This window comes from Anas acuta, chromosome 2 (assembly GCF_963932015.1).
Source record: "Anas acuta chromosome 2, bAnaAcu1.1, whole genome shotgun sequence".
NCBI lineage: Eukaryota > Metazoa > Chordata > Aves > Anseriformes > Anatidae > Anas > Anas acuta.
In genome coordinates this window covers 139,193,318-139,206,146 of record NC_088980.1, presented here as the reverse complement: position 1 = coordinate 139,206,146, position 12,829 = coordinate 139,193,318, and positions in this window count along the sequence as shown.

The window sequence follows — 12,829 nt, the reverse complement described above, 5'->3', positions numbered from 1 at the left end:
TCTCAGAAAAGTGTGACATGGAAATAATGGCTTTCATTGAAGTTGTGCAGTCAAGATCAGTATTAGGAGTACTTCACAAAAGTAAAAGACATGCTGGTTCTGTATCTCTGCCCCAGGAATTTGTCTCAACCCAAAATTTTTGTCCCATCTTACCCCACACAGAAACCTCCCCTCATTCCCTGCACAGGACAGAAAGTGCTTTGTAACAAGCCATTATATTTTATTTTTGTTATCTGAGATTTGTTACCACACACTACAAAGAGAACATCATCAATGAGAAAATGCTCATGGCAGCCATCTACTGATATAAGTCAGTTCTTATAAAACCTTCAGCAGTAGTAGTAGGCACATCATTCCCATTCCTCAGGTAAGGTATCAACTGTAAGAACACTTTCTAAAGTGCAATGCAAAGTACGGCATTTTACATAGTTCAAATAGAGCTGATTGACAGCCAAGTGGAAAATTAAATAAGATTTCCCAAACATCTTTTGCTAGAAATTTGATAATCCTTTTGGATGGACTGTACAGCCCCTCCACAGTTTAAAAAAAAAAAAAAAAAAAAAAAAAAAAGGAGCTCTATCAGTGAATCTTTCTGCTTAACAAACATGTTTACAACAAGCAGGGAGGGAGATGGTCTAAGTGATTTTACGTGCAGAGGAACATATCTCTTCTGACAGCATCATGCAGCAAGATGACAGCTCACTAAAGATGGTTTTGGGTTTCTGAAATGACTAGAGCTGGGATGGTATTGCTGCTAACTGAACATGCCAGTCAGGATCAGAGCTGAGTCTTTCATGTTATAGTAAACCCAGATGAAACCTTGGCAGTGTGACCTCATTAACCTCATGACTCTTGATCTCTCAATTATGTCCAACTCACCACTCATGAAAAAATTCAGGACAAGCTTGACTCTGACAGTAATTTATTTATTTCCATAAATGATCTATTTACTCTGTCTTGGAGGTCAGCATCTTTTTTTAAAGACAGTCACACTTAGTAGGGTATTATCTGTTCTTTTTGGATGTTGTAATGGTCTAAAATGAAGATGTAGGACAGTTAATGTTATATAAAGAAATCTAACCTGTGAATTTGTCATCCAGAATTTGAGCAAATCAGAAGATTATGAGAAGTGTGGAAAGTAATAATTACTGCAGTCATGCAGTTATATGAGCTAGTCCTGATGAGCCTATGAAAATCCTTTTGCTCAAGAAGGCAGGTGAAGTTTAGACTAGAGTTAAGCTGTACTCAGAACATACCGACCATGAGAATTAATAGGCAGTACGGTACCAGCTAGGAAGTCACCCACACCGCTCATGAATGGGTGGACATTCCTAACTGGTTCTGTCCAGCAAGAGGGCTCTCGATCAGTGGCAATGTCTTAGTTATGTCATTATTCCTCCTGCAACCCCATGTAATTCCTGCTTGTTCTGTCCCAGAATCACAGAAGATGTAAACGTCCTAAAGTGAAATCAGGGATGCATTTGGCAGAGACATATGCTGGATATTGCTTCAAAGCTCCACATGCTTCCTACAAATTCTGTCCAAAGAAAGCTACTACATTTTCCTTACAGAGGTACCTGAGCAACCTCAGATCAAGAGCTTCATTTTGATGAAAGGCTAAATTGTCCTTAGAGTTAGGCAAGTATTTAACTGCACTATATCAAATGTTCAGGATAGTGTGGAAATTGCTTATGGCAGTAAAGATACACAAATTAAATTTTTTGTGAAAATTAAGTAAGCAGGAGCTAACTCACATAACCTCCAAAGATATCTCCAAAAATAACTCAACATACATTATTGCTCCGACTTTCTGTGCCACAAAGGTACTTTTAAAACACTTGCCTTTTTTATCCTTAAACATTTTTAAATTAGTGAACTGGAGGAGCACTTTTCTGAAATGAATATAGAAGATTCCACATTATCATCTGGAATCCCTGAGTATCACAGTTCAGCAGCAATAGGTATCAGAATTTTACCCTTACAAATCTCAAGAGATTTGAGCTACCTCTTGTATTAAAACATTAAATATGAATGAAATAAGTCATCTGAAGTTATTTGTATGTAGAAAAAACACAATATTCTTTAACTGAGAGTTACAGTATATTGGTCTGTGCCTAATACTGAGTTTCTTAAAAGCACTGTTTCACAGCTGGACCTTGATCTGTGGTCTATTTTTAATAAATATCAAGAAACCATATGAAAACAGAGGCAATAGCCCAAACACAGGAAATGCAATGGCTCAGAATAATGTTTTACTAAAGATGAAATAAAATAATGTTTGGATATATTTAGTACATACCAAATTTTCTTATGCAACTCACATCCAAACAGTATAAACTAATCACTAAAGTTTCAGAATCACCAATAATTACTTGAAAAATAAGCTATAGACTTCCTGTAAGGAAAATATATTACTAACAAAAATTAATGGAAAGAAGAGTGCTCCGGGCATTTATATTCCTTAACTTTGGTTTAGTTTTTCTATAGTAGACAACAGAATAAAGAGTTTTTAATAGATTATATTTCCCTAGTGTTGCAGCATTTCCTTGAACATTTGGTTAGAACTTTCCAGCAGTAGGCAAGGCAAGCAGCTCTCACTGTGATCTCTGTAGAGTCTTATATAGGGACTACAATCATGTCTAGTAGACATCCTTGGAGATCCAGAGAGAGTAACTTAGCTGTCAGTGCACCCTTTACAGCGTACAGGTGATAACAGTGCTTTCTGCAGGCTGCTAGCCAAGTCTGGCACTGAGTTGCTGTGACTTTAGTTCATTTGGGTTGTGTCCATTCAAGTTGATGGAAAGCACAAAAGGTTCTTGAAGACATTTTTTTTTTTTTTTTTGGTTGGGACACTACACTGAGGAGTGATTGGACAAAATGCACTAGTGAAATCAGACATAGAGGAAAACCCAGAGTTGCCCATTCCAGTGCAAGCATTCCCTTATAGTACAGGTTTTTGGAGGTTATTTTTCACTCTCTCCTTCACCTCTTGAACACTGGACATTTTGAGTTAGAGCTTTGACAGAACGTGAGGGATGTGAAGAGGTATTCCTTCCTCCTAGCCGTTGGTGACTGAGGTCTCTCCCGGTAAGCCAGAGATGTTTCTTTGAACCATTTCAGCTTCAGTAGTGCTTTTAAATGCTGAAGAACCTAATGTGAAATCTAATTTGGCACTACTAAATTGGAGTAGCGCTCTTGATAGTGACCTGCTGGATCACTGGCCCATAATGAGCATAGTCCATGCTCTCTGACCACATTTATCTTTTAAAGACTGGGGGGCATGGGTGCAGGCCCATTGTCAAAATTAAACAAGAAGCAAGTGGCAGCTGCACTGGTAAATGGGAATATACACAAAACTTTCTTGCAACTGCTGCTTATTCCTCCTCCAAGGTATTAATCAACAAATGCAGGCTTACTAAAAGAAAAGGAGACAATTTCAGCTTCTTCCACAAAACAGAGAGGAAAACCAGATGGCTTCTGAGACCTTAGGAACAGAAGAATGCCTGAACTAGCAAAAAGCTAGTTTGTCACTTCTTTATCAGACAGTCTCAGTGGGAAAAATAAAAATAAAAATTAATAGATCAGAATATTAAGACATAAATATGAAATATTTAGAGCTTATAGGAGCTTGAGGACAGAACATCTAAGAGGCAGGCTGAGAATTGTTAGAGTATTTTTCTTTTGCCAGGGAAAAATGTAAGAGCAACTATTAATTTTGAAAGCTTGTACAGAAATACAGTCCTCAAGCCAGACAAATCTTTCTGCTTTCTTTCAGCAAGTTTAATAGATTCTATGACCAAATAAATTCAGTCATAGAAATTAAATCTTCCCTTAGAAGTCTGCATTAACCTCCTTTATTGTTAAGTACCTTTCCTAGTAACAAACTAAGAACCAACATTTCTCATTAATAACCAGCAGAAGGTCTTCCTCCCATTTACCTCCTCAGCTCACTGGTTGACAAGTTTCTGTGAACCCATGCTCTGGGTACCTAACTCTTTCCATGATGCTCCTGGAAGACCTTCAGGGTTGAGGGGAAGGAATAACTGGGTTGGAGAGATAGGAGCTGAACTAAGCATCCGTCACTGCACAAGACCTTTCTCACATTTCTGCAACATGAATCCCATGAATGGTGCAGATTAAATCAGATTAAACTCATAAGAAGGTGCCTTTGAAGGCTTATAACAAACAAGTCCAAAACAATGACAATGAGAAATTTTCTTCCTACGTTCAACTATTTTTATTGTACTTTTAATGTATATACAGTAGACATATTTCCTGTGGATTTTTTCCTAAGATGGTTGCCAAATATGTGCAATATTGTAGCCCTGGGGCTCAACTAAACCTTGCCTTTGTGACTATTCAACTGCCAACAAGGGGAGTTAAAAGGCAGCCTTATAGCAGGGATGCTGGATCAATGTGTTTCCTGGTGCCAGTCTTTGCCTGTGAATTCCAGTCACAGAAATGCCTCTTATGTAATTCCCAGTGGTTTTCAAAATGTATGACAAGAAGGCTTTTATCTTTATTAGTTCTCTCCTACCATTCAAAATCTCCCAGTCATTTTCTCTGTCTTTCCTGAGTAAAGTTTGAACTTTATAAATCACATGCAAAGATAAATACCAAGAGACAAATAAAGGCCAATATTGATATAGTGCAGCAATTTCAGCAAAAATATTTATTGGCAATCATCTGCCTAAGAAAGAGCAAAAACAGATTACTTCTGTCTGACTGAAGTTTCAGCCATTGTTATTACATTGGAAAACCTGTTAAGCCCTGAGGGACAGATTCAATGGCCTCTGCCACAAACCTTAACAGCCTCCACAGAGAAAAAAAAGATGAATGCAGTAGCTCCAAAATTACCATATCCAGTCAAGTGATGTGAGTAATATAACACTTTTCAAACATAAACATGTGCTTCTCTTTTCTCTTTATTTTCTCATTATGTAAAAAATTCATTGTGCTTTGATTATTTTAAGAAACGAGCTAGAAAAGCTGAGGCAGTATTGTGGGGCTGTTAAATAATGCTGAGTTTGTTGTTGTTCAGTCAAATCCCATTCCACATTCATCTTCTGATCATCTCCTGAGGTGATCTAGCCTAAGTCAGCAATGAGTAATGATTCGGGGAAGGAGCTAGAAAGGTCTAGTGCAGTGAGAGCTGAGGACAGTATACATGTCCAAGTAGCAAACCACCTCAGGCCAACCAACCACACACTTTCCAAAATCAGATGCAACTCTTGAAAATTCACCACCTACTCGAATCTTCTATGTTAAGCAGGCTAAAGTTACTGGTGAATCAGCAAAAATGCTGATTCAGTCAAGAAAAGGGTGCGGGGTGTCAATTTTCTCCTCTATATTTCTATTAATACACTGATCTATATTTTAAATCGCTAAATCACCCACTGGATTAATCAGCATACCTGTCTCTGTGCCAAAACTGAAGAGAAATTGAAGTGCCCATGATCCTCACAGAATAGTTCATCCCAGTTTGTGTATGCTGCTACCAACAATTACCTATCCTTATATCCAAGGGGAAAACATAGCTTTCTCCCTTTCTACAGTCTAATGACGGACAATTTTAAGTAACACCCACAAGGAATAGTCCTCAAGATCCAACTCATTTCTTTCTTGCAAAGAGTTTTGAGTCTAAATCAGGCTATTAATTACCATTACATTATATAACAAATAAGACAAACTTAAGAGTAGTTTATAAAGGAGGTAGCCATGTAACTTAATCTAAATTGTTCTCAAAGTCTTTGATCAAAACTAACCCCAGAGAGCCTTGGGAATATCTGCTCTAACTTCCCTGGCAATTGAAGACCAGGCGCGAGCCATGGAAATACTCGTGCAGCACTGCAAATACCAGCTGGTCTCCCGGGAGTTCCCATCACTCACTTCTTGACACCTGATGTCAGCTGGGCTCATGCAAGTAACTCCACGGGGCAGCCCTTCCATAGTAGACTGGCCACGGGACATTCACTCAGCTCAGGACATGCAGAGTTAGGGGTCTACCTCTACTAACAAAAACACAGCTGCATGCTGTTAAAGCAGTTGGTGGTTAAGTGAGGAATAATAAATAATGTTGTGTCCTGCCTAGTGCAGTGGAATGTGATAGTGGGAGAGCGGACAGAGCCAACAGCACTCAAGAGATTTCATTTGTGTTACCCAAAGGTCAAGAACCACAGTCGCAGTTTAAAGCCTGAGTATATCAGTATTGCTTTTTTAAATGAGAATCATCATGATGAATTTATCGGGAGGATTTCTGCTTTCTACCATGGATTCCTCCAAATCTGTGACAAAACATCCCACTTCTCACCAGGCTGGGTGAAAGGAAAATGTCAAATTTTCCCGCCTTGAATGAACAGATTTTGGCTTTATGCAGAGAATGTTTTTCCTTGACAAAAGGCACCAAATTCAGTTCCTATTTTACAACTTCCTTGACAACATCTGTACACAGATTTCGGCTCAAAAATAAATCAACAAAAACATTCCTAGAATTCCCTTTTCACAAGGAAAAGGGAATTTGTTTCAGGACCTTTAAGGATAACAATGGAGAAGTATAATTTGACTGGAGCACCAAAAATAAACTAATTGCTTTAGCCAGTTGGGAGAGTCAAAAACAATTAGACAGTTTTTGTCTAATTCAAGGCATTTCCTTCAATAACTATTACAAACAAACAAAAAACGCGCTTTTTTTTTTTTTTTTTTTAAAAAAAGTGCTATAGATAAATATTGAGATAGGCCTGTTTTCTCAGCTCTGAGTGTGGTCCTGAGTGAAAACACTGAAGTATTGGATTTTATCTATTTTTGTTTTTTCTGTGACTTTCCTGATATGTGTAGGCTTTTCTTTGTTTGAAGAACTTGGAACATATTTTCTAAAACTTTCAGTTTGTTTTCTGCTCCCTCCTCAAACCATGATTTCAAACCTGAGAGGAGAGAGGAGAGAAAATTGCAAGTTTTGGCATATAATGACAATCAATAACTAGCAACTCTGTTAGAAGCTAAATGTACATTTTCAAAGATCCTACAAAACCCTGTGGTAGGTTGACTATATGCATCTTTGGATGTAACATGGAAAAGGCACATTTATTTATTTATTTATTTTGTCCATTTTGTAATCTGTATTGTCAAATTTTAAACATGCTTGATATACCTTTAAATATACCTGATATTATTAAAGATAATACAGGAGAACAAAGTGATGCATATCCAGTAATAAATGGAGGTAAATATTCTTTGAACAGACCAATGATAAAGTATACAAATAAAAATATCCATTCAGTTCTGCTCTAAAGCATACTGCTCTAAACACGAGCTCTGAAAGGAGTTTTTTTTTTTTTTCAAAAATTGTGAAAATTCTTTTTTCCTCCCACATTTGTCACTCTGAAATCTGAGAAACACCAATATACAGAGATGTGCAGTTATTTTTAACAGGAAAACAAAACAACGACAAAAAAAAAAAGCCATAATGCATGGGAACACTGCCTTATTAATAGTTGACAGTGATTTGACTATACCTCTTATCTTGGGTGGTTTTATTTTCTTAAACTTGTTATTTCTTTCTTGTAGATGTTTAAAATACATTTATCTTCTATCGTATTACAACTAGGTGTCTGATTTCTGGTTCTCCTTATTCTGGCATGACTCCCATTCATCTCATGTTGCAAAGTTATGTGAAGACTTTAAATTCCTTGTATCTAATGTTCTGTTCAGGGACAGGTTTCAGTAGCAGCCAATAATTTCATATTCCCAAAGCCATAAAACTATTTCTTGGTAAACTGTAAACTAAGATATGTCAGCTATTTAGAACCAAAGTTAAACTGCTCATAATATAGTATTATATAATTTTATTATCAGAAAACAAAACAAAAACAAAACAAAACAAAACAACAACAACAAAAAAAAGATTATTCACTGACAAAGAGATACGACCAATATAACCTTGAAGAGCAGCATATTTTCAGGTATCTTTTAAAGCCTTTCTTGGTTTCATGATTTTCAAAAATTCCTTCATACTGGAAACAGAATTGAATGCAAATGCCTTTCTGCAAATGTTTATTTACACTTTCAAATGAATTTGCTTTGTTACTGTTTGCTCCTTGTTTGTTTACTCCCTACAGATACTCAGATAAAAGATGTATTCATGCTTGAAAGCACAATGGTATTAAAAGGATCTGAGCTTACCTTCTCTTTATTTTCTTGTATAGATTTGATTAAACTGCACAGATTCCTTGTGGGTACTTGGGTATCTAACCCCCATTGAAAACAGTGGGCACTCTATGCAGAAGTAGGAAGAGAGTGTCAAAGTGATTTACAGCTCTATATCCTAAAATTATTTTCTTGTTTTCTGTAAAAGCAAAGGCACCTTTAGAGGAAGAATACATGTATATTAAACACATTGCCAGTTCAGTAGCTGTGCATCTACAGGATCTTGAAGATATACGGAGACACTGTTTCGTCGTAGAGCTGGGTTTCTTTGAGCCGTAACACCCAGGTCTCTCTATCATGCTGAATGCTCATCGTTACCCAGTTCAGATTACACAGAGCTGTTTTCTATCATTAAACTGATTCACATTTAAGTCTGCTTCACGTAGAATGAGATGAGCTTTGGGGATATACACTACAACTCGTTAGCTATGGTTGCTGCTGCTAGATGGTGGGCCTACCCTCTCTACCTCTGGCACCCTGACATAATGAAGATCCTTTCAGATCTGGTTCTGAACAGGGTTTTCTTGGAAGTTTGTTGGGTGTATTTTTTTTCCACAAAGTAGAGCTGTCATCATAGGTTATGGATAAACCCTGATCTCTCATATACTTGAATTCTGAAATTACACATAATCAAATACAGATTCAAGATTCCCTGTTAATTACAGAGGGACAGCTGACTCAGTACAACAGAATTAAAAAAAAAAAAAAAAAAAAAAAAAAGATTGTGGTTAAATGCTAACATAAAAGGATGAAAAGATAAAAAATAAAAAATGCACCAATGAATGTGTAGACTGTTTTCTGTTAACAGAAAGAGAGGATCCAGTCCAAAGGCACAGGAGTGGTCCATTTCTAAGAGCTGACACCTGCACTATACACAAGACTGCACACTGAATGAGGCAGAGTTGCTCATTACTATGGCTAGAAGTGATATGTTTGACGTGAACTCTAAAAATAAGGAAAACCAGAACTCTAACCCATTACACCAAGGCTTTCTGTGATCACTGGCAATGTATAGTGTTCTGACACAACATACTCTAACAGTGTCATGATGAAAAGAAAACTCAGTCTTGAGATTCCTTATTGATAATGGCAGCTGGTTATATTTAACCATGAAACACAGATTGTTCTCATTATTCATCACTAACTCTGAGGAGGAAGACAGCATCTTTTATGAGCTTACAACTGGATGAAAATGAAATTCCTTGTTTTAAGTCATCAAAAACACTGAATAACTTACATAAAATGTCTGACAAGGTAAAAGAATGAAGGATAAATCCTACTTTTAAAATTAAGCATGGAAAGGAAAGGAGAAGGGAGAAAGGAAGACGAATCAGTCCCCCTCAGTGACTGTTAATATTCCACATAATGGGACAGAAAATAAAATTGTTTTTAAAAACAGTGAAACTACAGAGAATAATTCATCTAGGGAAAACAAACAAACAAAACAACCCATAAACAACTTTAAACGTTAACAGTGGCAACCTCTTAGATGGTCTTTCATGACTCTAGATTCAGGAAATCAGAAGTATTATGTGTAATGCAGCAATCCAAAAGGAGCAACAAAGTTCTAGGAACAACAGACTTGCCTCAAGATGTCAAAGAGATTGCATCCCAGAACTGCATGCAGTCAGGGCTAAGGAAAAAAGGAGTTCACAGCTTCCATCTACATCATGTCTACTCATCTATTTATCTGCTCCAGATGCTATTACTCCCATATACCTCCTACAATAAATTATCCCTCAAGACTGAATTCAATCAGAATTCTTGGAAAATCCATTGGAGCACACCCTGTGAGATATTTAAGTCATATAGGAAATGTGATCCCAGACAATAGCTGGCTATTGGCTTTCAGAAGTGCCAATAGGGAGATTAGACACTAGCTTTGGCCACTAAGAATAAAAATTAAAAAAATAAAAATAAAAATCTCTTACTGGAGCAAAACATAAATTAACTAAGCAATGGACATGTATGAATTTGACTGGATGACTCAAACATTATTTATACTTTTCTCATGACAGACTTCTCACTGGCAACATCACAATGTAAAATAAGGCATCATTCAACATTTTCAAGACATGATTGTACACCCTAAAATTAAGCATAATAAATTCAGCTGTCTTGGAATAATTATATTAAAGTTTCACTGGAACTTTGAACACGCCTATGGTATTACAACTTCAGCTTAAAATAGTGACCAGTTTAAACTAAACATTTGTTTAACATATTGTCATGCAACATGGATTTAATAGTACTTTAGAACTATAATTTTGGTATTCAATTTAATTTAATGTGACTTTTTGTTGCCATTTATCTAAACTCTGTAAGCCTTAAGTCTGTGGGACAATGATTAATACATTAAAGTCAAGCCCATCAGGAAAAAAAAATATATATATCTCTTTATTAAGAAATTCTTTGAAATGGGCTGTAATTTCCAAGCCTTCAGAAGGAGTATAATTCTTGAGACCACAAATTTCAATACAGCCACTTGCAAAGATGGGAGGAGAATAAAAATATCCAAGAACCTCAACAGGAATTACAGTAGTAAACCTAGCAGAACCTTTTAACAAGGACAGGTACACACAATTTTGATTTGATAAATTTTGTTAAGCAGATCTAAGTTCTTTTTTTTTTTGGCAAAGCAGCCACCTTTGAAGGATGAACAAGAGCAGCAGATGGTTGGTCAGGTTTTTTGATTTTTATCTCATATGCAAAATTGGAATAGTACAAAATTAACTGGAAAAATCACATAAAACAAATAGTAATAGCTATCCATCAAACAATGTGCTCACTAACAGGGTCTCCTTTATACTTCCCTGCAATTTTCACTTATTTTTCTAAACAAGGATCAGACAGTACATTTAGGAAATATGACTGAAGTTGCAAGAACTTTGGAACAAGCATTAAAAATCAGTTTGATCAGTTTGATCAAATAATAATTAAAAAAAAAATCAGAACAATTCAGATTGCAATTTAATAACAATTCATTCCTAAAGTCTTGGCCTCCCTTATCCTCAAGAAACCATAAGAAATGATATAATGAGCTGGTATCGCACTCCTATGTTGCACAAGCATTATTCTCTTCTTTCATCTCCATCTTCCTTAGCTGTTACAGAACATGCACCATCCTGCATGCATACATGACTGCACATGCGTACTTTTAAACACAAGAAGCTCCCATTCCTGATTAGCCTTTAAGCAGTACCAAAATAAACGTTCAGTAACACATGCTTCTTAATCAGGTTGCACCAGTACACTTCATAATGGCATTTCAGAGTTACGATGAAGCTGGTAATAGCCACAATTGTACAGTATACTGAGGTCATACATTTCTTTCTAAAATAAAAGTGTGATTAAATATCATATAGCAACACTAACCTACGTTATGTCATCAGTTTTGAAGAGGAAATGACCCCACAGATTAATGAGGAATTCTGCCTAGAAGTCAAAGGTATGATAAAGCTTTGTTATTAAACAAGAGCTAGATATAATCAAACCTACTTGAAAAAGCCCAGCCTTTAATAGAGAGAATCAAAAAAGGCAGAGTAGTAAGAGTCCATATTTATCTCTGGTATAACACCAATGAAGCAAACAGAATACCCTGAAGTTTTTTGCCTGACTGCCACATGGCAAGTATGGCAAGTCATCTGCTAAGCTGTGAGGTATGATAGATGGAAAAAGCAATGCCAGTTTCCTTTCCTGTTTAGGAAACAATATACTAAGAAATAAGACACTATAGGACTGTAACTCAGAAAATGTCTGTTTGTTATTATGTAACAACTGATAAAACCCACCAAAAAAAAAATAAATTCAAATATAACCACTCTCCAGGAAGTCCTCTGGAATGAAGAAATTATGATTTTTCCTAGAAAACTATTTTTTTATATACTGTAAATGTTGGACATAATTATGGTGGAAATAACATACAACTAAACACTAGTTTATATAGATAACTTAACTTCCTTGAAAAAGCAGTCAGAAATGCAATAGGTCACACTTAATTTTTTTTTTTTTTTTTCAAAATCCTAAATGAAAATTAGGAGACCATTCATCCATCCAGTCAAGTCAGACTTATTGTATTAATCTTCAGACTAGAGATAGTGATTCACTCATTCTTAGCACCGACACCAAATGCAATATTGTTCCTAAAACCCCCTAAAGGTACACTGTAAACAGACATAACTGGGGAATAACTTGGAATAGAGCACATAAATACCTTTTAAAAATTAACATACCTGGATTTTCTTGGATATGTGAGCAATAAAATGAAATCACCTAGCATATTTTTACAAAATACATCTAAACATTTCTCATTCGTAATCTGCTTCTGGCTTTACACTCCGTGACTAAGGGCAAGTTTTGCCTGTGATGATGAGTGGTCTCTGCTCTGTCGACAACTGACAGCACCTAACATTTAGCCATTTCAGACACTCTGTTCAATATCTTTAACCCAAATTCTGCACTTGCCAACAAATTGGGGATTGAGCAGTCCCTGGGAAGAGTGCTTATAGAAGCCATGAATTTCTCACTATTCCCAGTGCAGGTCTGTGTCATCCTGTTTACATCACGCATCATTCATCTGCTGTGATGAAATGCGATCCCACGTTTTAAAAAAAGAACTCCGTAATAG